The following is a 27215-nucleotide window of genomic DNA, read 5'->3' on the forward strand; positions in this document are numbered from 1 at the left end:
CAACACATACATATAGACCCCCCCAAAAAAAAATTACGTGGGGTCCCCCTATATTTTATAGCCAGAAAGGCTACGCAGACAGCTGCGGGCTGATATTCATGGCCTAGAGAGGGGCCATGGATATTGGCCCCCCCGGCTACAAATACCAGTCCGCAGCCACCCCAGAAATGGCACATCTGTAAGATGCGCCAATTCCGGCACTTAGCCCCTCTCTTCCCACTCCCGAGTAGCGGTGGGATATGGGGTAATAAGGGGTTAATGTCACCTTGCTATTGTAAGGTGACATTAAGCTGGGTTAATAATGGAGAGGCGTCAATAAGACGCCTCTCCATTATTAATCCTAGAGTAGTGAAAGAGTTAAAAACAAAATAAAGACACAGCCAGAAAAAAGTATTTTATTATTCTTAATTTAACCATACTTACCATACTACAGCGCCTGCAAAAAACGTAAAATAATAAACCGTATACTACCTGTCCGATGCAGTCCAATTAATAACGAGTGTCCCACGACGATCTCCCCTATAGAACAGTGACATCGGATGATGTCACTGCTCTATAGGACCTCCAGTGACACACTGACAGGAGACAATGGCTCCTGCAGTGTATCACTGAGAGGTTACTGTAGTTCACTGGTCTCACTTTATGGCAACTGCTGCGTGGGAACTTTCTCACACAGCAGTGCCAAAAGTGAGACTAGGGACTATTTTTTACAGTGGTGGAGGAATACAGTGCGGAAGGATACCTTCCTCCCGTCATTGTATTCCTGGAGCCCCTAGAGAGCGGTCGCATCAGCTGATGCTGCTGCTCTCCACGAGAGATCGTCGTGGGACACTCGTGGATTTCTGCGGATCAGGGAGTATATTGATTGTTTGCTATTTTAATGTTTTTTACAGGTGACACTGGCTTCGGGGATCAAAGTGACAAGTGATGGTGAGTATGTAATCTATGTTATATGTACTGTATGTTATATGTATGTATTGTATGTAATGTATGAATGTATTGTATGTAGTATGTATGTAGTATGTATGCATGTAGTATATATGTAGTATGTTGTATGTATGTTGTATGTAGTATGTATGTTGTATGTATGTAGTATGTATGTAGTATGTTGTATGTATGTTGTATGTATGTTATATGTTGTATGTAGTATGTATGTAGTATGTTGTATGTATGTAGTATGTAGTATGTTGTATGTATGTATTATGTATGTAGTATGTTGTATGTAGTATGTATGCAGTATGTATGTAGTATGTTGTATGTATGTTGTATGTATGTATGTAGTATGTATGTAGTATGTTGTATGTAGTATGTATGTAGTATGTATGTAGTATGTATGTAGTATGTTGTATGTATGTAATATGTTATATGTAGTATGCATGCTTGTGTTTTTTTTTACATTCAACACATTAGCCGGATGATGTGACTACTACTGTCCCAGCATTGGCTAATGTGTCAATCACTGTCATTGTAGCAGGCATAGCCCGATGGGACTTGTAGTCCCATCGGATGATGCCTGCACACAGACACAAAGACCCCCGAGAGGCCCGCACAGACCCCTGAGAGGCCCGCACAGACCCCCGGCAGGCCCGCACAGACCCCCAAGAGGCCCGCACAGACCCACAGCAGGCCCACACAGACCCCCGAGAGGCCCGCACAGACCTGCGAGAGGCCCGCACAGACCCCTGAGAGGCCCGCACAGACCCCGAGAGGCCCGCCCAGACCCCCAACAGGCCCGCACAGACCCCCGAAGGTCCCGCACAGACCCCGCCCGCACACACAGACTCGCAGTCTCTGCCCACGCACCACCCACACTCCATTATAGTGCATCATGACATCATTTCAGCAGCCAATCACAGCCAAATCAAACTGGCTCACTGCATTATGGGAACTTCCGATTCCGGTATTCGATATGCTAAAAGTATCAGAACTCAGTATCGGAACTCCGATACAGCGAATATCAGTCGATACCCGATATTTCAGTATCGGAATGCTCAACAACACTAATCTCCACTAAAAATATTCTATCCTTTCTCTCTGATTTTGAGGAGGTATTCTCTGAAAAGGGGTGCCAAGAACTGCCTCCTCATCATGTGTATGGTTGTCCTGTGAACTTGCTTCTGGGTGAAAAGTTGCCTAAGACCAAATCATACAATCTGTCAGGTCCTGAGAGATGGGCCATGAAAGACTATATCTCTGAGAGTTTTGCCAAGGGACATATTAGACCTCATATTCGCCTGTAGCGGTGGGGTTCTTCATCGTTAGAAGATGGGGCCTGCATCCTTGTTTAGATTTTCGTGAGTTAAATGAGATTACTATCCGGGACCCATATCCCCTCCCACTCATTCCTGATTTGTTCAATCAGATATGACGCGGGGATAGTTAGCGTCCCAGCCCTCGGGACAGTGCAGGGCCCTTTTCCCTGATTATGTACAGTCACAGCGTTAGAGTATTACAGGTGTTTCAGTATCATAGATAAAACATTTTCATTTTAGATCAATGTGAATGGCTGGTATAGTCAATTGTTGTCAGCTGTTCAGCCATTGCTGACATGTCCAATTAATATGGACAGTGAATCAGGGACTAAGGGGCACTATGTGTACATGGGTAAAAAAAAAACGTGTACAGGAAACAAAGAGTTGTAAAAGGTACATCTGTGAGGTGATCAGGGTGGTAGTCATGGCGAGGGGATGCTGTATCGGCACATCCTGGCACCTCGCAAGGAAAAGATTATGCCTGTCTGACGTGTGGTTTGTGTAAAGTGCATATCACTCACTTTTGGATTGGAGATCTCAGATTGCACGGTCCTGGTTCCAGATGTCACTACACATTGATTGACAGACTCGTGGTACTCGGAACATAGCAAGAATTTCACTACTCACCTCGCAATAGTTGGATCTCCTGCCCAATGGGTGTGAGAAAAAAAATCGCACAGCACTCGCACCATGCAAGTGCTGTCCGATCTTTACGAACCGGTGTCCTTTGAAAAACTGGCAATTCATATGCGGCTACAGTAAAATCACACTGACAGGTTAGAATAAAACAGATAGAATACATACAGCTCTGGCAAAAATTTAGAGACCACTGCAAAATGTTCAGTTTGTCTGATTTTTCTCTTTATAGGTATATTTTTGAGTAAAATGTAAATTGTTCTTTTATTCTATAAACTAAATTTTGTATTTATTTTCTGAAAGTGAGAAATGGTCAAAATAACCAAAAAATGCATTGCTTGCAGACCTCAAATAATGCAAAAAAAAACAAGTTCATAATCATTTAGAAACAACAATACTAATGTTTTAACTCAGGAAGAGTTTGTAACACCCCAGGTAACTGGTTGTTACAGTGGCATTGCTTTCCTCATGGGGAGAGTGATGCCATGCTTGGAAGCGAGGAAGTATCCCTTTAACAGGTATTCAGCACATACAAAACTGTTCTGACTCCAGGCCAGAAGGGGGAGCTCTGAACCCAGTTTCAGGGGAGCTTCCCTAGAGAGAGATATTCTGGCCTGGGAAGGAGTTAAGGCAGTCTGTCAGAGGAACAGAGGAGAGAGTCTGATAGGAAAGTTGGGGCCTTGCAGCCACGTGAGGTGCTGCAGCTCCTGGAAGGAACGAGAACAGAGCAGTCTGTAGGAGACTGACAGGGAAGAGAAGCGCAGGAGAGTAAAGAGCTGGAGAGAAGCTTCCCCCATGCTGAAGCGCAGAATTCCGGTAGCCGGAAGACCGAAGTTGCAGGGGTAACTCTATGCCCCATGGCAGAAACCGGCGGACAGGAGATTGCAGGTCACCTGTCCACCATTAACACCCGAAGGCACAGTAACAGATAGAGCCCGGAGTCATCTGAGAAACCCTGTACAAAGGCTCGAGTTACCTGCCATTCGGGTAGTGTTCTACCAGCAAGGGGAACAAAGAGAATGTGAGGACCTTGTGTGAGGCCTAAGGCAGCAAGGGACTACAACACAGCGCAGAAGGGAAGGCTTCCAACCTCACTGGGCTAGGGGGATTCCTGAGTTGCTTCCAAGCAGGGCCGGACCGTACCAGTACCTGTGATCCGGTGCCCTGGACTGTGGCTGCCTTACACCAGTAAAGAGGTAAAGAGACGGCAACCTTGTGTCCCCTGTTTCTTATTACACCATCTTTATCTAATACACCAGGAGCCCGGGGGACCCAGCTTCACCTGTGGGAAGCCATACCATTCCAACTGCCATAACATCACCACAGTGGACCCCTTTAAGCAGCGTCGGTCATCCCTGACCGAATACCACAGGTGGCGTCAAACTTGATTCTTATTCCTAAAAAACCCTTTAAAGACTTTCCCTTTTATTTGGATGTCCAGGGCCACGGACTGGGTCGCTGCCACGGTGGCTTCCCATTTAATGACCACTGGACCCGGTACCGAGTACCCCTAGGCCCTGGTGGGCGCTCCAACTTCAGAAATCAATATTTTGTGGAATAACCATGATTTTTATTCACAACTTTCATGCGTCTTGGCATGCTTTCCACCAGTCTTTCACACTGCTTTTGGATGACTTTATGTCACTCCTGGTACAAAAATTTAAGCAGTTCTTCTTTGTTTGATAGTTTGTGACTATCCATCTTCCTCTTGATTACGTTCCAGAGGTTTTCAATGGGGTTCAGGTCTGGAGATTGGGCTGGCCATGACAGGAATTTGATGTGGTGGTCTTTCATCCACACCTTGATTGAACTAGCTGTGTGGCATGGCGCATTGTACTGCTGCAAAAATCAGTCCTCAGAGTTGGGGAACATTGCATGAGCAGAAGGAATCAATTGTTTTTCCAGGAAAACCTTGTTTGCGGCTTGATTCATACGTCCTTTGTAAAGAACAACCTGCCCAATTCCAGCCTTGTTGAAACATCCCCAGATCATCACCGATACTCCACCAAATTTCACAGTGGGTGCAAGACACTGTGGCTTGTACGCCTCTCCAGGTCTCCGTCTAACCATTAGACGACCAGGTGTTGATCTGGGGATGCTGGGAAGATCCATAGGTATTAACCCCTTCCTAAGCTATAAACATCGGCCCCCAGTCGCTGGCTTTCCCTCTCTGGTGCAGAAAATTGCGCGGGAGCCCAGACCATTTTTCCCCCCGAAAAGATTCTCATATTAAATACATACAAGTCCCATAATTTGCATATGGATCCAGCATATCCAGTGGGAGTGCTGTGCGCGTTTTTTCCTCCCCCCCCCCGTTGACTTGCATTAAACTCGCTACTCGTTACAAATACCCGAGTATTAGGACCTACCCGTTACGAGTATAGCAAATCCGAATATTTCACTACTCGCTTATCCCTATTTATGACCTTGTGAATGGATTGGGAGTAAAGTGTCAGTTTTTAGTGATGACACTAAACTATGTAGGATATTAACCCCTTAACCCCTTTCTGATCTCGGATGGGATAGTACGTCCGCGGTCAGAACCCCCGCTTTAATGCGGGCTCCGGCGGTGAGCCCCCATCAAAGCCGGGACATGTTAGCTCTTTTGAACAGCTGACATGTGCCTGCAATAGCTATTGCTATTAACTAGTTAAATGCCGCTGTCAAACGCAGACAGCGGCATTTAACCGGCGCTTCCGGCCATCGGGCCGGAAATGAGCGCATCGCCAACCCCCGTCACATGATTTGGGGTCAGCGATGCTTCTCCATAGTAACCATAGAGGTCCTTGAGGCGCATGGCAGACTTTTCAAAGCAAAATTGACTGGAATTGAGATGAAATGCCATGTTGCGTTTGGAGAGCCCCTGATGTGCCTAAACATTGAAACCCCCCCACAAGTGACACAATTTTGGAAAGTAGACCCCCTAAGGAACTTATCTAGGTGTGTGATGAGCACTTTGACCTACCAAGTGCTTCACAGAAGTTTATAATGTAGAGCCGTAAAAATAAAAAAATAATATTTTTTCACAAACATGAAGTTTTAGCCTCCAATTTTTGATTTTCCCAAGGGTACCAGAAGAAATTGTACTGCAAAAGTTGTTGTGCAATTTGTCCTGAGTACGCTGATACCCAATATGTGGGGGTAAACCACTGTTTGAGCGCATGGCAGAGCTCGGAAGGGAAGGAGTGCCGTTTGACTTTTCAATGCAAAATTGACAGGAATTGAGATGGGACACCATGTTGCGTTTAAAGAGCCCCTGATGTGCCTAAACATTGAAACCCCCCACAAGTGACACCATTTTGGAAAGTAGACCCCCTAAGTAACTTATCTAGATGTGTTGTGAGAGCTTTGAACCCCCAAGTGTTTCACTACAGTTTATCACGCAGAGCCGTGAAAATAAAAATTCTTTTTTTCCCCACAAAAATTCTTTTTTAGCCCCCAGTTTTGTATTTTCCCATGGGTAACAGGAGAAATTGGACCCCAAAAGTTGTTGTCCAATTTGTCCTGAGTACGCTGATACCCTATATTTGGGGAATCACAGTTTGGGCGCATGGCAGAGCTCAGAAGGGAAAGAGCGCCATTTGTAATGCAGACTTAGATGGATTGGTCTGCAGGCGTCACGTTGCATTTGCAGAGCCCCTGATGTACCTAAACAGTAGAACCCCCCCACAAGTGACCCCATATTGAAAACTAGACCCCCCAAGGAACTTATCTAGATGTGTTGTGAGAACTGTGAACCCCCAAGTGTTTCACTACAATGTATAACGCAGAGCCGTGAAAATAAAAAACATTTTTTCCCACAAAAATGTTTTTTAGCCCCCTAATTTTTTATTTTTCCAAGGGTAGCAAGAGAAATTGGACCCCATAAGTTGTTGTCCAATTTGTCCTGAGTATGCTGATACCCATATGTTGGGGTAAACCCCTGTTTGGGCGCACGGGAGAGCTTGGAAGTGAAGGAGCACTGTTTTACTATTTCAACGCAGAATTGGCTGGAATTGAGATCGGACGCCATGTTGCGTTTGGACAGCCCTGATGTGCCTAAACAGTGGAAACCCCCAATTGTAGCTGAAACCCTGACCCTAATCCCAACCCTAACCACACCCCTAACCCTAATCCCAACCATAACCCTAACCACACCCCTAACCCTGACACACCCTTAACCCTAATCCAAACCGTAAATGTAATCCTAACCCTAATTTTAGCCCCAACCCTAGTAGCCCTAACCCTAACTTTATCCCCAACCCTAACTGTAGCCCTAACCCTAACTTTAGCCCCAAACCTAACTTTAGCCCCAACCCTAACCTTAACTTTAGCCCCAACTGTAACCCTAACTTTAGCCCCAACCCTAACTGTAGCCCTAACCCTAACTTTAGCCCCAACCCTAACCCTAACTTTAGCCCCATCCCTAACCCTAACTTTAACCCCAACCCTAACTGTAGCCCTAACTTTAGCTCCAACCCTAACCCTAACTTTAGCCCCAACCCTAACCCTAACTTTAGCCCCAGACCTAACCCTAAGTTTAGTCCCAGCCCTAACCCAAACTTTAGCCCCAACCCTAACTGTAGCCTTAACCCTGCTGTTGTCTTCGGTCAAAAACGACCGACCTTGAACTTCAATATTCTTTAAAATATTCAAGATGCGGCTCTGAAACCTGTGGCCGACCGACCCATCCTCATTTAAGTCAATCAACCACAAGTTTCAGAACTGCATCTTGAACACCCCCAAAAATACCAAAGTTCAAAATCGGTCTCCCCAGACAGAAGACAACAGCAGGGTTAACCCTAGCCCCAACCTTAGACCTAACCCTAGCCCTAACCCTAACCCTAGCTCTAACCCTAGCCCTAACCCTAATTCTAGCCCTAACCCTATGCCTAACCCTAACCCTAGCCCTAACCCTAACACTAGCCCTAACCCTAGCCCTAACTCTAACCCTAGCCCTAACTCTAGCCCTAACCCTAATGGGAAAATGGAAATAAATACATTTTTTTAATTTTATTATTTTTCCCTAGCTAAGGGGGTCATGAAGGGGGGTTTGATTTACTTTTATAGCGGGTTTTTTAGCGGATTTTTATGATTGGCAGCTGTCACACACTAAAAGACGCTTTTTATTGCAAAAAATAGTTTTTGCGTCTCCACATTTTGAGAGCTATAATTTTTCCATATTTTGGTCCACAGAGTCATGTGAAGTCTTGTTTTTTGCGGGACTAGTTGACGTTTTTATTGGTAACATTTTTGGGCATGTGACATTTTTTGATCGCTTTTTATTCTGATTTTTGTGAGGCAGAATGACCAAAAATCTTTTGGCGCTTTTATACGATAAAAACTGTTTTATAGAAAAAATTATTATTTTTGCATCGCTTTATTCTGAGGACTATAACTTTTTTATTTTTTTGCTGATGATGCTGTATAGTGGCTCGTTTTTGCAGGACAGGATGACGTTTTCAGTGGTACCATGGTTATTTACATCCGTCTTTTTGATCGCGTGCTATTTCACTTTTTTGTTCGGCGGTATAATAATAAAGCGTTTTTTTGTTTTGTATTTTTACGGTGTTCACTGAAGGAGTTAACTACAGTTGTGGCCAAAAGTATTGACACCCCTGCAATTCTGTCAGATAATACTCAGTTTCTTCCTGAAAATGATTGCAAGCACAATTTTTTGGTATTATTATCTTCATTTAATTTGTCTAAAATGAAAAAACACAAAAAGAATTGTCCTAAAGCCAAATTGGATGTAATTCCACACCAAACATAAAAAAGGGGGTGGACAAAAGTATTGGCCCTGTTCGAAAAATCATGTGATGCTTCTCTAATTTGTGTAATTAACAGCACCTGTAATTTACCTGTGGCACCTGACAGGTGTTGGCAATAACTAAATCACACTTGCAACCAGTTGACATGGATTAAAGTTGACTCAACCTCTGTCCTGTGTCCTTGTGTGTACCGCATTGAGCATGGAGAAAAGAAAGAAGACCAAAGAACTGTCTGACGACTTGAGAAACCAAATTGTGAGGAAGCATGAGCAATCTCAAGGCTACAAGTCCATCTCCAAAGACCTGAATGTTCCTGTGTCTACCGTGCGCAGTGTCATCAAGAAGTTTAAAGCCCATGGCACTGTGGCTAACCTCCCTAAATGTGGACGGAAAAGAAAATTGACAAGAGATTTCAACGCAAGATTGTGCTGATGTTGGATAAAGAACCTCGACTAACATCCAAACAAGTTCAAACTGCCCTGCAGTCTGAGGGTACAACAGTGCAAACCCGTACTATCCGTCGGCGTCTGAATGAAAAGGGACTGTATGGTAGGAGACCCAGGAAGACCCCACTTCTTACCCCGAGACATAAAAAAGCCAGGCTGGAGTTTGCCAAAACTTACCTGAAAAAGCCTAAAACGTTTTGGAAGAATGTTCTCTGGTCAGATGAGACAAAAGTAGAGCTTTTTGGGCAAAGGCATCAACATAGAGTTTACAGGAGAAAAAAAGAGGCATTCAAAGTAAAGAACACGGTCCCTACAGTCAAACATGGCGGAGGTTCCCTGATGTTTTGGGGTTGCTTTGCTGCCTCTGGCACTGGACTGCTTGACCGTGTGCAAGGCATTATGAAGTGTGAAGACTACCAACAAATTTTGCAGCATAATGTACGGCCCAGTGTGAGAAAGCTGGGTCTCCCTCAGAGGTCATGGGTCTTCCAGCAGGACAATGACCCAAAGCACACGTCAAAAAGCACTAGAAAATGGTTTGAGAGAAAGCACTGGAGACTTCTAAGGTGGCCAGCAATGAGTCCAGACCTGAATCCCATAGAACACCTGTGGAGAGATCTAAAAATGGCAGTTTGGAGAAGGCACCCTTCAAATATCAGGGACCTGGAGCAGTTTGCCAAAGAAGAATGGTCTAAAATTCCAGCAGAGCATTGTAAGAAACTCATTGATGGTTACCGGAAGCGGTTGGTCGCAGTTGTTTTGGCTAAAGGTTGTGCAACCAAGTATTAGGCTGAGGGTGCCAATACTTTTGTCTGGTCCATTTTTGGAGTTTTGTGTGAAATGATCAATATTTTGCTTTTTGCTTCATTCTCTTTTGTGCTTTTTCATTTAAGACAAATTAAATGAAGATAATAATACCAAAGAATTTGTGTTTGCAATCATTTTCAGGAAGAAACTGAGTATTATCTGACAGAATTGCAGGGGTGTCAATACTTTTGTAAACAAAGAATGGAGGGCATAGGACAAGATGGAATAAGACATCGGGATCAATCCCCCAGCATGTGAAAAACATTAATGACAAAAGCAAAAAAAAAAAAAAGGAAAAAGAACATGCTGATGTGGAGATCACCAAAATTGTAAAGAATGCAATCTTTATTCAAGTGTGCACACAGACCAACAATATTCTAAAAACATTTATTAACATACAAAAATAGTTCCCTGGTTGATGTAAGCCCCCCCCCCCCCCCCATACAGACTAGGCAACAAAACATGTAATAACTAGTAAAGGCTTTGATCCAGCAATACATCCAGAGCCGATGTTAAAGGCTCAAAATATACATCCAATGCAAAAAGTGGTATTGAAACCAGCACCTGGTAGGGTAGGTTGAGACTCAGTCTAGTGTGTCTCAAAAACAGAAAAAAATATAAATATATATATAGTATAATGTCAATATCACAAAAGTACAAAAATCAGAACCACACCCAACATACAGAGGCAATAAATAGCGTATCAAGGGTGCCGCTGTAAGAAACTGGCCTGCTTGATAATAATGCTAGTAAAGGTGCAAGTTATAACTACAGGGTGCTAGATCCCTAGAACCTGGTCTACAAAATGCATGACAAATAATTACTCATAATTAGACATTGCAAGTTTGGACATTGAGCACGACCAAACAGGACCAGGGTCCAAAGGAAGCAAGAAATGTAAGTATACATTACAAAAGGCAGCAGGTGGGCTGCTGAAGGATGTAAGCAGTCATAGTTGGAGATCGCAGGAGCCAAAAATGTCGTCCAAGAGCGGAGGGGGGGCCGAAGCCCAACGCGTATCGCCACAAGCAGTGGCTTCGTCACGGGCAGAGGAAGTAAGTCTGAAGCAACACTTAGAGAATTATATATACACATACCAGAATCAGGAGATTTTCAGCAGCTGTGAAAGCGCCGAGGCAACCGGAAAGCACGCGCCACCTAAGGGACACGGCAGCCAGTGGGCACGCGCCAGCTGCAAAAAATGTGTGAACATAGTCAAGGAGCTGCTGTGCGCAAGCATCGGACACATACTATGCAGGCGCCAAATACAGGAACAAACGACAGTAAGGCGCACGCGCTGCCCAAGGGGACGTGAACGCAACACAGTGCCCATTGCGCATGCGCCGGACAAAAAAACCTGTCCACTGTATCAAGAATGGCCATGCGCAGGCGCATATAAACAAACCCATGTCTACAAGACAACGTAAGGGCCCAAATAAAAAGTGTGTGACCAGCGCCAACAGGGCAAGAACCCCAAAGCGTATAAAGATGCGAGCAGTTAGACACATAGAGACCGTGCCGAAGCGCCCAAATGAGACGTGTATGAACAGTGCCAACAGGGTTAAGTACGACCATTCAGGCAATAACACAATACTGTAAGTATAAATATAATACCTATGCCTAAGAAGCAAGGATATTATATGACTCTAAGAGAGCATGAGGGAATACTGTACAAGCAAATATATACAGACAGACCACCAATCAGGGTCAAAATACGGTCTTAGCAGGTAGGATCCAGCCCCTTACATATATAGGTACAGATCAAGAGAAGAGTACAAAGCCACACAAAATTATATACGTCCCTTGCCAGGTGCAAAAAAAAAAAAAATTATATATCAATCAAAGCTGTTTATAGAAGCCTGTGAATAGTAGATCTTCATTAAGGCCATGAGGCGACTGGCTCTGAAGTTCAGAGATCCATTTGGATTCACACCGGAGGAGGGCCTGGGAGATATTACCCCCCCCCCTGATGTTTGTGTGGACACTCTCCAAGCCCATCACGTTAAAAACAATAGCTCTTCCTCCATGTACGTCCAAAAAATGGGAAGCCACCGAAGACAGTGTTTTGTTCTTTTCACGGTCTTTAGATGCTGTTGAGATATTAGATAAATGCTGCTGCATTCTTCTCCTTAATTCCTGGGTTGTTTGTCCAACATAGATTTTAGGGCAGCCGCAAAAAAATAGCATAGACGACATTCCGTGACCTACACGTGAAAAATTCCTTTTGGGCGAATCTGAAATAATAAAGATAGAATTGAATAGCCATCCTGTGCTATCATACAGTGACAGATATTGCAGCGACCACAAGGATATGAGCCATAGATTTTTGACCCCCGATTAAGTTTGATAGTAGGGCGCTGATAGTGGCTATGGCAAAGATTGTCCCTTAGATTTTTGCTCTTCTTGCCACCATATTAGGAGAGGCGGAAATGAAAGGAAGAATCTACTTATCATTTGCAAGAATGTCAATACTTTTGGCCACAACTGTAGTGGGACAGTTTTATAGGTCGGGTTGTTACGGACGCGGCGATACTAAATAAGTGTACTTTTATTGTTTATTTTTTTATTTAGATAAAGAAATGTATTTATGGGAACAATATATATATATTTTTCTTTATTTAAGAATTATTTATTTACTTTTTTCACATATCTAAATATTTTTTTTTTTTACATTATCACATTGTCCCAGGGGGAGGACATCACACTATATTGACAGATCGCTGATCTGACACTTTGCAGAGCACTGCCTCAGATCAGCGATCTGACGTGCACTGCTCCAGGCTTACAGGCGCTTGCTCTGAGCAGGCGCTTGTAAGCCACCTCCCTGCAGGACCCGGAAGTAGCCCGTGGCCATTTTGGATCCGGGGCCTGCAGGGAGGAGACGCTCGGTACAAGGTGAGCACATCGCCTTGTACCGAGGGTCTCAGGAAAGCCCGCAGGGAGCCCCCTCACTGCGCGATGCTTCCCTATGCCCCCGGAACGCTGTGATCATGTTTGATCGCAGTGTTCCGGGGGTTAATGTGCCAGGAGCGGTCCGTGACCGCTCCTGGCACATAGTGCCGGATGTCAGCTGCGATAGTCAGCTGACACCCGGCCGAGATCGGCCGCGCTCCCCCCATAAGCGCGGCCGAGTGCATATGACGTACTATCCCGTCACTGGGCATTAAGTCCCAGGTGTTATGGACCTGGTGGTTAGGAGCACCCAGAACGACCTGATCGTTAAACTCACACAGGACAAGCTCTGGGAAGTGGGAGCTCTGCTGACCGCAACCCCTAATCCTATCACACAACTAGAAATAGCCGTGGAGCGTACCTAACACGACCTAGGCGCCTCTTCACAGCCTAAGAGCTAACTAGCCCTAAAGATAGAAAATAAAGCCTACCTTGCCTCAGAGAAATTCCCCAAAGGAAAAGGCAGCCCCCCACATATATTGACTGTGAGATAAGATGAAAGTGACAAACACAGAAATGAAACAAGTTTCAGCAAAGGGAGGCCAGACTTACTAAACAGACTGAGGATAGGAAAGGTATCTTTGCGGTCAGCACAAAACACTACAAAAAGACCACGCAGAGTGTGCAAAAAGACCTCCGCACCGACTCACGGTGCGGAGGTGCCACTCTGCATCCCAGAGCTTCCAGCTAGCAAGGCAAGATCATGAAAGCCAGCTAGACAAGGAAACAATGAACAAATAATTAACTAGCAGGGACTTAGCTTCTGCTGGAGTAGACAGGTCACCAGAAAGATCCAAGAGCGAACTGAACCAGTACAAGAACATTGACAGCTGGCATGGAGCAACGATCTTAGTGGAGTTAAATAGAGCAGCCAGCCAAAGAACAAACCACGTCACCTGTGGAAGGAACCTCAGAAGCAGCAGCTCCACTCACAGCCACCAGAGGGAGTCCATGGACAGAACTCGCCGAAGTACCATTCATGACCACAGAAGGGAGTTCGATAACAGAATTCACAACAGTACCCCCCCTTGAGGAGGGGTCACCGAACCCTCACCAGAGCCCCCAGGCCGATCAGGACGAGCCAAATGAAAGGCACGAACTAGATCGGCAGCATGAACATCAGAGGCAAAAACCCAGGAATTATCTTCCTGACCATAACCCTTCCACTTGACCAGGTACTGGAGTTTCCGTCACGAAATACGAGAATCCAAAATCTTCTCCACCACATACTCCAACTCCCCCTCGACCAACACCGGGGCAGGAGGATCAACGGAGGGAACCATAGGCGCCACGTATCTCCGCAATAATGACCTATGGAACACATTATGGATGGCAAAAGAAGCTGGAAGGGCCAAACGAAATGATACAGGATTGAGAACTTAAGAAATCTTATACGGACCAATGAAACGAGGCTTAAACTTAGGAGAGGAAACCTTCATAGGAACATGACGAGATGACAACCAAACCAAATCCCCAACACGAAGTCGGGGACCAACACAGCGCCGGCGGTTAGCGAAACGTTGAGCCTTCTCCTGGGACAATGTCAAATTGTCCACCACATGAGTCCAAATCTGCTGCAACCTGTCCACCACCGTATCCACACCAGGACAGTCCGAAGGCTCAACCTGCCCTGAAGAGAAACGAGGATGGAAACCAGAATTACAGAAAAAAGGCGAAACCAAAAGTAGCCGAGCTGGCCCGATTATTAAGGGCGAACTCAGCCAAAGGCAAGAAGGACACCCAATCATCCTGATCAGCAGAAACAAAGCATCTCAGATATGTTTCCAAAGTCTGATTAGCTCGTTCGGTTTGGCCATTTGTCTGAGGATGGAAAGCCGGAGAAAAAGACAAATCAATGCCCATCTTAGCACAAAAGGACCGCCAAAACCTCGAAACAAACTGGCAACCTCTGTCCGAGACGATGTTCTCCGGAATGCCATGCAAACGAACCACATGCTGGAAAATCAATGGCACCAAATCAGAGGAGGAAGGCAATTTAGACAAGGGTACCAAATGGACCATCTTAGAGAAGCGATCACAAACCACCCAAATGACCGACATCCTTTGAGAGACAGGGAGACCTGAAATAAAATCCATGGAAATATGCGTCCAGGGCCTCTTCGGGACCGGCAAGGGCAAAAGCAACCCACTGGCACGAGAACAGCAGGGCTTAGCCCGAGCACAAGTCCCACAGGACTGCACAAAAGAACGCACATCCCGTGACAAAGAAGGCCACCAAAAGGATCTAGCCACCAAATCTCTGGTACCAAAGATTCCAGGATGACCCGCCAACACCGAACAATGAACCTCAGAGATAACTCTACTAGTCCATCTATCAGGGACAAACAGTTTCTCCGCTGGACAACGGTCAGGTCTATCAGACTGAAACTTCTGTAGCACGCGCCGCAAATCAGGGGAGATGGCAGACAAAATTATCCCCTCTTTGAGAATACCCGCCGGCTCAGGAACACCCGGAGAGTCAGGCACAAAACTCCTTGACAGGGCATCAGCCTTCACATTCTTAGAGCCCGGAAGGTACGAAACCACAAAATCAAAACGGGAGAAAACAGCGACCATCGAGCCTGTCTAGGATTCAACCGTTTGGCAGACTAGAGATAAGTCAAATTCTTGTGATCCGTCAAGACCACCACGCGATGCTTGGCTCCTTCAAGCCAATGTCGCCACTCCTCGAATGCCCACTTCATGGCCAACAACTCTCGATTGCCAACATCATAATTGCGCTCAGCAGGCGAGAATTTTCTAGAAAAGAAGGCACATGGTTTCATCACCGAGCCATCAGAACTTCTTTGCGACAAAACAGCCCCTGCTCCAATCTCAGAAGCATCAACCTCGACCTGAAACGGGAGCAAAACATCTGGCTGGCACAACACAGGGGCAGAAGAAAAATGACGCTTCAACTCCTGAAAAGCCTCTACAGCCGCAGAGGACCAATTGACCACATCAGCACCTTTCTTGGTCAAATCAGTCAACGGTTTAGCAACACTAGAAAAATTAGCGATGAAGCGACGGTAAAAATTAGCAAAGCCCAGGAACTTCTGCAGGCTCTTCACAGATGTCGGCTGAGTCCAATCATAAATGGCCTGAACTTTAACAGGGTCCATCTCGATAGTAGAAGGGGAAAAAATGAAACCCAAAAATGAAACCTTCTGAACCCCAAAGAGACATTTCGACCCCTTCACAAACAAGGAATTCGCACGAAGGACCTGGAACACCATTCTGACCTGCTTCACATGAGACTCCCAATCATCCGAAAAGACCAAAATATCCTCCAAATATACAATCATGAATCTATCCAGGTACTTTCGGAAGATGTCATGCATAAAGGACTGAAACACAGATGGAGCATTAGAAAGCCCGAATGGCATAACCAGGTACTCAAAATGGCCCTCGGGCGTATTAAATGCTGTTTTCCATTCATCGCCCTGTTTAATTCGCAAAAGATTATACGCCCCTCGAAGATCTATCTTGGTGAACCAACTAGCCCCCTTAATCCGAGCAAACAAATCAGACAGCAGCGGCAAAGGGTACTGAAATTTGACTGTGATCTTATTAAGAAGGCGGTAATCAATACAAGGTCTCAAAGAGCCATCCTTCTTGGCCACAAAAAAGAACCCTGCTCCCAACGGTGATGACGACGGGCGAATATGACCTTTCTCCAAGGATTCCTTTATATAACTCTGCATAGCGGCGTGCTCTGGCACAGATAAATTAAACAGTCGGCCCTTAGGAAACTTACTACCAGGAATCAAATTTATAGCACAATCGCAATCCCTATGAGGAGGTATTTGGGCTCTTCAAATACATCCCGGTAATCTGACAAAAACTTAGGGACTTCAGAAGGAGTGGAAGGCGAAATTGACAGCAATGGAACATCACCATGTACCCCCTGACAACCCCAGCCGGACACAGACATAGATTTCCAATCCAATACTGGATTATGGACCTGTAGCCATGGCAACCCCAAAACGACCACATCATGCAGATTATGCAACACCAAAAAGCGAATATCCTCCTGATGTGCAGGAGCCATGCACATGGTCAATTGAGTCCAGTACTGATGCTTATTCTTGGCCAAAGGCGTAGCATCAATTCCTCTCAATGGAATAGGATACTGCAAGGGCTCCAAGAAAAAACCACAGCGCCTGGCAAACTTCAAGTCCATCAAATTAAGGGCAGCGCCTGAATCCACAAATGCCGTAACAGAATAGGACGACAGAGAGCAAATCAGAGTAACGGACAAAAGAAATTTAGACTGTACCGTACCAATGGTGGCAGGCCTAGCGAACCGCTTAGTGCGCTTAGGACAATCGGAGATAGCATGAGTGGAATCACCACAGTAAAAACACAGCTCATTCCGACGTCTGTGTTCTTGCCGTTCAGCTCTGGTCAAAGTCCTATCACACTGCATAGGCTCAGGCCTATGCACAGAGAATACCGCCAAATGGTGCACAGCTTTGCGCTCACGCAAGCGCCGATCGATCTGAATGGCCAAGGACATAGACTCATTCAGACCAGCAGGCGTGGGAAATCCCACCATGACATCCTTAAGGGCTTCAGAAAGACCCTTTCTGAAAATTGTCGCCAGGGCACACTCATTCCACTGAGTAAGCACAGACCACTTTCTAAACTTCTGACAGTACACCTCCGCTTCATCCTGACACTGACACAAAGCCAGCAAGATTTTCTCTGCCTGATCCACTGAATTTGGTTCATCATAAAGCAATCCAAGCGCCAGAAAAAACGCATCTACATCACGCAATGCAGGATCTCCTGGCGCAAGGGAAAATGCCCAGTCTTGAGGGTCACCACACAACAAAGAAATAATGATTTTTACTTGTTGAACGGGGTCACCAGAGGAGCGGGGTTTCAAAGCTAGAAACAGTTTACAATTATTTTTGAAATTCAGGAACTTAGATCTATCCCCAGAAAACAAATCAGGAATTGGAATTCTAGGCTCTAACATCGGATTCTGATCCACAAAATCTTGAATGTTTTGTACCCTTGCAGTGAGATGATCCACACAAGAGGACAGACCTTGAATGTCCATATCTACACCTGTGTCCTGAACCACCCAGAGGTTTAGGGAAAAAGAAAGACAAAAAACACAGCAGAGAAAAAAAAATGGTCTCAGAACTTCTCTTATCCCTCTATTGAGATGCATTAATACTTTGGGCCAGCTGTACTGTTATGGACCTGGTGGTTAGGAGCACCCGGAACGACCTGATGGTTAAACTCACACAGGACAAGCTCTGGGAAGTGGGAGCTCTGCTGACCGCAACCCCTAATCCTATCACACAACTAGAAATAGCCGTGGAGCGTACCTAACACGACCTAGACGCCTCTTCACAGCCTAAGAGCTAACTAGCCCTAAAGATAGAAAATAAAGCCTACCTTGCCTCAGAGAAATTCCCCAAAGGAAAAGGCAGCCCCCCCACATATATTGACTGTGAGTTAAGATGAAAGTGACAAACACAGAAATGAAACAGGTTTCAGCAAAGGGAGGCCAGACTTACTAAACAGACTGAGGATAGGAAAGGTATCTTTGCGGTCAGCACAAAACACTACAAAAAGACCACGCAGAGTGTGCAAAAAGACCTCCGCACCGACTCATGGTGCGGAGGTGCCACTCTGCATCCCAGAGCTTCCAGCTAGCAAGGCAAGATCATGAAAGCCAGCTGGACAAGGAAACAATGAACAAATAATTAACTAGCAGGGACTTAGCTTCTGCTGGAGTAGACAGGTCACCAGAAAGATCCAAGAGCGAACTGAACCAGTACAAGAACATTGACAGCTGGCATGGAGCAACGATTTGAGTGGAGTTAAATAGAGCAGCCAGCCAAAGAACAAACCACGTCACCTGTTGAAGGAACCTCAGACGCAGCAGCTCCACTCACAGCCACCAGAGGGAGTCCATGGACAGAACTCGCCGAAGTACCATTCATGACCACAGGAGGGAGTTCGATAACAGAATTCACAACACCAGGTCATCTCGACGGCATAGTACGTCATATGGGATTAAGGGGTTAAAAACTGAGCTTGACAGTATAACATTAGAGAACAATATGGATATGATGTTTGAATGGGCAAACACTTGGAAAATGAGATTTAATGTATACAAATGTAGAGTAATGCATCTGGGATGGAGTAATCATATTGATGCATATACATTAAATGGGAGTATACTCGGGACTACAGAACAGGAGAAGGATGGCGGATTCTGTATTATTACCCCTTTATAAATCACTTATAAGGCCACATCTAAAATACGGGATCCAGTTTTGGGCTCCACAATTTAAAAATAATATTCGGAAGTTAGAGTCAGTTTAAAGGCGGAAACTAGATTATTACAAGGGATGGAGGACTGTCATATGAGGAGAGGTTGGAAAAATTTGGCTTGTTTAGCTTAGAAAAAAGTTACCTCAGAGGAGATCTCATTCATCTGTTCAGCGGGTGAAATAATCATTGAAGACGTCACCAAATTTTAGTATCGTATTTTTCAGACTATAAAACTCAATTTTTTTCACACCAAATGTGGAAGGAAAATGGGGGTTAATCTTATAGTCCGAACGTAGCTTAACTGGGGTACGGGGGAGCGGTGGAGCTGACTGACAGGAGGTAGGGTCGCTGACTCAGGAAGCTGGCTGCTGCAGGATTGGGGCCATGCTGCATGCCCTGGTTTGGGAGGAGGGGGTGTCCCAGCGGTGTGAGGCAAAAGCCACTGATCTCTGGCGGTGGGCTTCAGGAACATGTCGGTGCAAGGCAGGAGCCAAGTCCTCGCTCCTGCCTCACCCCGTCGGGACACCCACTCCTCCCAACCCAATGCCCGCAGCATCACTCCACTGTCACTTTTGTTTGCAGCAATGACCCTGCCTCCTGTGACCCCGCTCAACCGACATTGCACCCCACCTCCCCGGTAAGCTAAATTCGTACTATATAAAACGGACCCCCATTTTCACCTTAACCCCTTAATGACAGCCAATACGTCTTTTAACTGACCTGAGATATTTGAGAATAGCATCCCCATACCGGTGACAATCCCGCAACTGTCGGCTGTACACTATAGCTGACAACTTGCTGCATCAGCCACGATCAGTGTTTGCACAGTCCAAATCTGTTTAACCCCTTAGATGCTGCTGTCAATAGTGACTACATCATTATAAATTGTTAATAGAGTGTGGGGGCTTCCTATTTAACCAAATTGGTGTTCTCATATCTTGATTTTGTGGTCCTGATGTTTGCCATGGCAATTCATGACCAAATAGCGGCCTTAGAGTCTGATTGCTGTAGTATTCTGTTCAGAAGTTAGAGGCATTTAGGTGGTAAAAATACACATTTTCATTCCTATCATGCCACTTTACATTAATTCCTGTAAAGCACCTGAAGAGTTAATAAACTACCTGACTGCAGTTTTCAATATGTCAGGGGATGCTGTTTTTAAAATGGTATCACGTTTGGGGGTTTCCCAATATATGAGACCCCTAAAATCGAATCAAACATGGATAAATCCCTAAAAAAAATAAATTTTGTAAATTTCCTTGAAAAAATGAAAAATTACTGCTACATTTTTAATTCTCCTAAAATGCTAACAAAATAAAATAACATTTTACAAATGGTGCTGATGTATACCAGACATGTGGGAAATGTTATTTATTAATGGTTTGCTGTGGTATAGCCATCTGGACTAAAGGGATCATTCAAAGTTTGAAAATTGCTAATTTTTTAACATTTTTCTCAAATTTTTGATATTTTTATAAACACAAAACATATTGACCTAAATTTACCATTATCATAAAGTATAATGTGTCACGAAAAAACAATCTCAAAATCACTGGGATTTGTTGAAGCGTTGCAGAGTTATTACCACATAAAGTGACATCTCTGGTACCAAAGATTCCAGGATGACCCGCCAACACCGAACAATGAACCTCAGAGATAACTCTACTAGTCCATCTATCAGGGACAAACAGTTTCTCCGCTGGACAACGGTCAGGTCTATCAGACTGAAACTTCTGTAGCACGCGCCGCAAATCAGGGGAGATGGCAGACAAAATTATCCCCTCTTTGAGAATACCCGCCGGCTCAGGAACACCCGGAGAGTCAGGCACAAAACTCCTTGACAGGGCATCAGCCTTCACATTCTTAGAGCCCGGAAGGTACGAAACCACAAAATCAAAACGGGAGAAAACAGCGACCATCGAGCCTGTCTAGGATTCAACCGTTTGGCAGACTAGAGATAAGTCAAATTCTTGTGATCCGTCAAGACCACCACGCGATGCTTGGCTCCTTCAAGCCAATGTCGCCACTCCTCGAATGCCCACTTCATGGCCAACAACTCTCGATTGCCAACATCATAATTGCGCTCAGCAGGCGAGAATTTTCTAGAAAAGAAGGCACATGGTTTCATCACCGAGCCATCAGAACTTCTTTGCGACAAAACAGCCCCTGCTCCAATCTCAGAAGCATCAACCTCGACCTGAAACGGGAGCAAAACATCTGGCTGGCACAACACAGGGGCAGAAGAAAAATGACGCTTCAACTCCTGAAAAGCCTCTACAGCCGCAGAGGACCAATTGACCACATCAGCACCTTTCTTGGTCAAATCAGTCAACGGTTTAGCAACACTAGAAAAATTAGCGATGAAGCGACGGTAAAAATTAGCAAAGCCCAGGAACTTCTGCAGGCTCTTCACAGATGTCGGCTGAGTCCAATCATAAATGGCCTGAACTTTAACAGGGTCCATCTCGATAGTAGAAGGGGAAAAAATGAAACCCAAAAATGAAACCTTCTGAACCCCAAAGAGACATTTCGACCCCTTCACAAACAAGGAATTCGCACGAAGGACCTGGAACACCATTCTGACCTGCTTCACATGAGACTCCCAATCATCCGAAAAGACCAAAATATCCTCCAAATATACAATCATGAATCTATCCAGGTACTTTCGGAAGATGTCATGCATAAAGGACTGAAACACAGATGGAGCATTAGAAAGCCCGAATGGCATAACCAGGTACTCAAAATGGCCCTCGGGCGTATTAAATGCTGTTTTCCATTCATCGCCCTGTTTAATTCGCAAAAGATTATACGCCCCTCGAAGATCTATCTTGGTGAACCAACTAGCCCCCTTAATCCGAGCAAACAAATCAGACAGCAGCGGCAAAGGGTACTGAAATTTGACTGTGATCTTATTAAGAAGGCGGTAATCAATACAAGGTCTCAAAGAGCCATCCTTCTTGGCCACAAAAAAGAACCCTGCTCCCAACGGTGATGACGACGGGCGAATATGACCTTTCTCCAAGGATTCCTTTATATAACTCTGCATAGCGGCGTGCTCTGGCACAGATAAATTAAACAGTCGGCCCTTAGGAAACTTACTACCAGGAATCAAATTTATAGCACAATCGCAATCCCTATGAGGAGGTATTTGGGCTCTTCAAATACATCCCGGTAATCTGACAAAAACTTAGGGACTTCAGAAGGAGTGGAAGGCGAAATTGACAGCAATGGAACATCACCATGTACCCCCTGACAACCCCAGCCGGACACAGACATAGATTTCCAATCCAATACTGGATTATGGACCTGTAGCCATGGCAACCCCAAAACGACCACATCATGCAGATTATGCAACACCAAAAAGCGAATATCCTCCTGATGTGCAGGAGCCATGCACATGGTCAATTGAGTCCAGTACTGATGCTTATTCTTGGCCAAAGGCGTAGCATCAATTCCTCTCAATGGAATAGGATACTGCAAGGGCTCCAAGAAAAAACCACAGCGCCTGGCAAACTTCAAGTCCATCAAATTAAGGGCAGCGCCTGAATCCACAAATGCCGTAACAGAATAGGACGACAGAGAGCAAATCAGAGTAACGGACAAAAGAAATTTAGACTGTACCGTACCAATGGTGGCAGGCCTAGCGAACCGCTTAGTGCGCTTAGGACAATCGGAGATAGCATGAGTGGAATCACCACAGTAAAAACACAGCCCATTCCGACGTCTGTGTTCTTGCCGTTCAGCTCTGGTCAAAGTCCTATCACACTGCATAGGCTCAGGCCTATGCACAGAGAATACCGCCAAATGGTGCACAGCTTTGCGCTCACGCAAGCGCCGATCGATCTGAATGGCCAAGGACATAGACTCATTCAGACCAGCAGGCGTGGGAAATCCCACCATGACATCCTTAAGGGCTTCAGAAAGACCCTTTCTGAAAATTGCCGCCAGGGCACACTCATTCCACTGAGTAAGCACAGACCACTTTCTAAACTTCTGACAGTACACCTCCGCTTCATCCTGACCCTGACACAAAGCCAGCAAGATTTTCTCTGCCTGATCCACTGAATTTGGTTCATCATAAAGCAATCCAAGCGCCAGAAAAAACGCATCTACATCACGCAATGCAGGATCTCCTGGCGCAAGGGAAAATGCCCAGTCTTGAGGGTCACCACACAACAAAGAAATAATGATTTTTACTTGTTGAACGGGGTCACCAGAGGAGCGGGGTTTCAAAGCTAGAAACAGTTTACAATTATTTTTGAAATTCAGGAACTTAGATCTATCCCCAGAAAACAAATCAGGAATTGGAATTCTAGGCTCTAACATCGGATTCTGATCCACAAAATCTTGAATGTTTTGTACCCTTGCAGTGAGATGATCCACACAAGAGGACAGACCTTGAATGTCCATATCTACACCTGTGTCCTGAACCACCCAGAGGTTTAGGGGAAAAGAAAGACAAAAAACACAGCAGAGAAAAAAAAATGGTCTCAGAACTTCTCTTATCCCTCTATTGAGATGCATTAATACTTTGGGCCAGCTGTACTGTTATGGACCTGGTGGTTAGGAGCACCCGGAACGACCTGATGGTTAAACTCACACAGGACAAGCTCTGGGAAGTGGGAGCTCTGCTGACCGCAACCCCTAATCCTATCACACAACTAGAAATAGCCGTGGAGCGTACCTAACACGACCTAGACGCCTCTTCACAGCCTAAGAGCTAACTAGCCCTAAAGATAGAAAATAAAGCCTACCTTGCCTCAGAGAAATTCCCCAAAGGAAAAGGCAGCCCCCCCACATATATTGACTGTGAGTTAAGATGACAGTGACAAACACAGAAATGAAACAGGTTTCAGCAAAGGGAGGCCAGACTTACTAAACAGACTGAGGATAGGAAAGGTATCTTTGCGGTCAGCACAAAACACTACAAAAAGACCACGCAGAGTGTGCAAAAAGACCTCCGCACCGACTCATGGTGCGGAGGTGCCACTCTGCATCCCAGAGCTTCCAGCTAGCAAGGCAAGATCATGAAAGCCAGCTGGACAAGGAAACAATGAACAAATAATTAACTAGCAGGGACTTAGCTTCTGCTGGAGTAGACAGGTCACCAGAAAGATCCAAGAGCGAACTGAACCAGTACAAGAACATTGACAGCTGGCATGGAGCAACGATTTGAGTGGAGTTAAATAGAGCAGCCAGCCAAAGAACAAACCACGTCACCTGTTGAAGGAACCTCAGACGCAGCAGCTCCACTCACAGCCACCAGAGGGAGTCCATGGACAGAACTCGCCGAAGTACCATTCATGACCACAGGAGGGAGTTCGATAACAGAATTCACAACACCAGGTCATCTCGACGGCATAGTACGTCATATGGGATTAAGGGGTTAAAAACTGAGCTTGACAGTATAACATTAGAGAACAATATGGATATGATGTTTGAATGGGCAAACACTTGGAAAATGAGATTTAATGTATACAAATGTAGAGTAATGCATCTGGGATGGAGTAATCATATTGATGCATATACATTAAATGGGAGTATACTCGGGACTACAGAACAGGAGAAGGATGGCGGATTCTGTATTATTACCCCTTTATAAATCACTTATAAGGCCACATCTAAAATACGGGATCCAGTTTTGGGCTCCACAATTTAAAAATAATATTCGGAAGTTAGAGTCAGTTTAAAGGCGGAAACTAGATTATTACAAGGGATGGAGGACTGTCATATGAGGAGAGGTTGGAAAAATTTGGCTTGTTTAGCTTAGAAAAAAGTTACCTCAGAGGAGATCTCACTCATCTGTTCAGCGGGTGAAATAATCATTGAAGACGTCACCAAATTTTAGTATCGTATTTTTCAGACTATAAAACTCAATTTTTTTCACACCAAATGTGGAAGGAAAATGGGGGTTAATCTTATAGTCCGAACGTAGCTTAACTGGGGTACGGGGGAGCGGTGGAGCTGACTGACAGGAGGTAGGGTCGCTGACTCAGGAAGCTGGCTGCTGCAGGATTGGGGCCATGCTGCATGCCCTGGTTTGGGAGGAGGGGGTGTCCCAGCGGTGTGAGGCAAAAGCCACTGATCTCTGGCGGTGGGCTTCAGGAACATGTCGGTGCAAGGCAGGAGCCAAGTCCTCGCTCCTGCCTCACCCCGTCGGGACACCCACTCCTCCCAACCCAATGCCCGCAGCATCACTCCACTGTCACTTTTGTTTGCAGCAATGACCCTGCCTCCTGTGACCCCGCTCAACCGTCATTGCACCCCACCTCCCCGGTAAGCTAAATTCGTACTATATAAAACGGACCCCCATTTTCACCTTAACCCCTTAATGACAGCCAATACGTCTTTTAACTGACCTGAGATATTTGAGAATAGCATCCCCATACCGGTGACAATCCCGCAACTGTCGGCTGTACACTATAGCTGACAACTTGCTGCATCAGCCACGATCAGTGTTTGCACAGTCCAACTCTGTTTAACCCCTTAGATGCTGCTGTCAATAGTGACTACATCATTATAAATTGTTAATAGAGTGTGGGGGCTTCCTATTTAACCAAATTGGTGTTCTCATATCTTGATTTTGTGGTCCTGATGTTTGCCATGGCAATTCATGACCAAATAGCGGCCTTAGAGTCTGATTGCTGTAGTATTCTGTTCAGAAGTTAGAGGCATTTAGGTGGTAAAAATACACATTTTCATTCCTATCATGCCACTTTACATTAATTCCTGTAAAGCACCTGAAGAGTTAATAAACTACCTGACTGCAGTTTTCAATATGTCAGGGGATGCTGTTTTTAAAATGGTATCACGTTTGGGGGTTTCCCAATATATGAGACCCCTAAAATCGAATCAAACATGGATAAATCCCTAAAAAAAATAAATTTTGTAAATTTCCTTGAAAAAATGAAAAATTACTGCTACATTTTTAATTCTCCTAAAATGCTAACAAAATAAAATAACATTTTACAAATGGTGCTGATGTATAGCAGACATGTGGGAAATGTTATTTATTAATGGTTTGCTGTGGTATAGCCATCTGGACTAAAGGGATCATTCAAAGTTTGAAAATTGCTAATTTTTTAACATTTTTCTCAAATTTTTGATATTTTTATAAACACAAAACATATTGACCTAAATTTACCATTATCATAAAGTATAATGTGTCACGAAAAAACAATCTCAAAATCACTGGGATTTGTTGAAGCGTTGCAGAGTTATTACCACATAAAGTGACATTGGTCAGATTTCAAAAATTTGGCTCCGTCACTAAGGGGTTAAAACATATTTTTTTCCTATTTTCCTCCTCTAAATGTGCTAAGCAACATTGTAATGCTTCTAAATATAAATGACAAATATGCTGTTTATTGCTCTTTCAGGCATATTTTCATGATTTATTTCCCAAATTAATTGCTCATTCACCTTTTTATAATTGCTTCATAAAATCCAAGTACATGCTGGGCATGAATCCCACATTGTTTCTAGGGGTTGCATTGTTATGTCATGTTCAGCATTTGACAATGGATGCCTTCTTATACAGACAGGCGTCAATTACTTATAATGCACTGCTGGTGGTCTAAGGCACATCCATAAACCATAGAGACTTAAAGCAAAACACAGATTTTTTTGCTAATCAGCTTTTCTATGTAGCTTTATAGGGACTATATTAATTACATTCTGGGGAAATGGAAAAGGGGTGATTAGAAGTTTTGGATTTTGTTTTTTTTATACTTTTAAACATATATTAAAACGTTTTTTACATTCTTTATTAGTCCCTTAACGTATGAAAAATCGGTCCGAGTCTCCCTGCTGAGAGTCGCACGAGTGTAATGCGTGTGTCATGTGGGTATCATAGGAGTACAATCCGATTTTTCACACCTAGCATCCGATTTAAATCTGAGTGCAGTGTGATTGCCATCCGATTGCAATGCGATTTTAGCATGAGCTTTTACATACAGCAGTTCTCTATGTCATTTACAGATCGTTTTCAAATGAAATATTCATCAAAACATACATGTACACATACACATAACATCCTTCAGCATGACCGGATTGGCAGTGGATCAGTAATGGTG

The sequence above is a fragment of the Ranitomeya imitator genome, chromosome 3 (genome assembly GCF_032444005.1).
Source record: "Ranitomeya imitator isolate aRanImi1 chromosome 3, aRanImi1.pri, whole genome shotgun sequence".
Classification (NCBI taxonomy): Eukaryota; Metazoa; Chordata; class Amphibia; order Anura; family Dendrobatidae; genus Ranitomeya; species Ranitomeya imitator.